This window comes from Nestor notabilis, unplaced genomic scaffold (genome assembly GCF_000696875.1).
Source record: "Nestor notabilis isolate BGI_N333 unplaced genomic scaffold, ASM69687v1 scaffold20368, whole genome shotgun sequence".
Taxonomy (NCBI): domain Eukaryota; kingdom Metazoa; phylum Chordata; class Aves; order Psittaciformes; family Psittacidae; genus Nestor; species Nestor notabilis.
Genome location: NW_009941742.1, coordinates 23047 through 24621, shown reverse-complemented (window position 1 = coordinate 24621; position 1575 = coordinate 23047). Strand labels below are relative to the sequence as shown.

At 60.5% G+C, this 1575-nt stretch overlaps 1 protein-coding gene across 1 annotated transcript in view; it reads left to right on the top strand.

Moving 5' to 3' along the window:
- Nucleotides 1–1575, top strand: part of MDFI (MyoD family inhibitor) — a gene marked incomplete at its 5' end in the record, with an annotated part of 5023 nt that overhangs the window by 441 nt on the left and 3007 nt on the right.

Here is a 1575-nt window from a genome sequence, read left to right as displayed (position 1 = left end):
GCCTGGAGGAGCTCTGGGTTGTGTTAAGGTCCTCCTGGGATGCTGTGGTGGGAAGAGGAACCAGCCCCTGGGAGAAAGAGCTGGCTGCTGCATGGAGCATCCCCCAAAGCCACAGCGGGATTGAGGCAAGCCCCAGTGGATCGGGCTCTGTGCTCACAGGAGCTGTTTGCTGGAGCAAAGGGAGATGCTTCCCGTCGGGACAACTCTTGCCTTTGGCATTCCCAGGGCAAGGCTGAGGTGATGCAAAGCCTGAAGGCGCAGGGGCAGGATGGGCTGTCTGCACTGAGGATTGGGGTTTGCTGCCAAGCAGCCAGACCTGCTGTGTCCTGATGTGAGAAATACCAGGGTGGGGTGGGAGCCAGGGTGCCCTTGCTCTGTTTCCCATTGCAGGGAAGGGAGGCAGAGCTGGCAGATGTGGGAGGCTGGAGCCAGGCTCTCCTGGATCCGTCCATCCTTTCCCTGGCCCCCTGCCTGGATCTGAGGGTTTCGCTCCCAGGCTGCCCCTTACACACACAGTCATTCCCCTTCTGTTGGATGCGAGTGTGCAGCTTTCCTTTCCAAAGGGCGTAAAGTGGATGGATGCTTCCCAAAGGAGAGAGGGAGGGTGGGAACGAGGTTGCAGACTTCGAGGAGCAGGGTGGGAAGGGGAAGGGATGGTGAAATCTGGGCGCTCCTGACGGCGCATGTGGAGCGAGGAGAGTGCACGTTCCCTCCACCAGAGCTCGAGCCCTTGCAGAGCATCTGGGAGCTGGGCTGGCTGCCCACAGACATTCTGCACCTCTGAGTCACGCTGCAGCCTGCTGCACCCTGCTGCAGCGGCGCCGTGCAGCCCCCTCCCAGCCCACCCCATGGCAGGAACGTGGCTGTCTGCGCTGGGCTTGCCTGGGTGCTGGGTGCAGGAAAACTCCTCTCTTCCTGGGAAATGAGGTTCAGGTCCCCACAGAGCATCCCTTGCCTTGCAACCTGCTCCTCACAGTGCATCCTGCTGCTGCTGTTACGGGTGGTCACCATCACTTGTGGGGGGCAAATCCCCTGCTTTGGAAGTACCTGGGGAGCACAGTCAGGCTCCTGCATGGGAAGGTGGAGGGGGTAATGGTGGCATTTTCATGTCAGTCTGGCACACGCAGGGTCAGGAGGGAGCTGGTGACAAGGGGCTGTCAGATGTACATCGCCAGCAGTGCCAGGATCGGCTCCCCTGGGGCTCAGTGCTGCTGGTTGAAGCCTGCCACAGTTCACTCCTCAGCAACTCGGGAGCATCCCAAGTGGGGATTGTGGGTTTGGGGCTCTGAGTGTTCAGTTTCAGGCTCTGCTCAGGCAGCCACGACGTTCAGTTTGTCCAAGGGAAGACAACCATGGGCAGAGCTGATGGCTGGGGGGTCCCAGCGGGGTGAGGTGATGCTGCCATCGGGGGCCTGAGCTGAGCCAGCGCCGGGGATGTGCTGGGAGCGTCACCTCGGGTGTGAAATACAAAGTGAAGGTCCAGGAGGTGTTTGATTGTTGAAGAGCCAAAAGCATGTGCATTCCCCCTGGTTTCCCACCCTGGAGCTGGTGGATGGATGCGATGGGAGCTGTTGG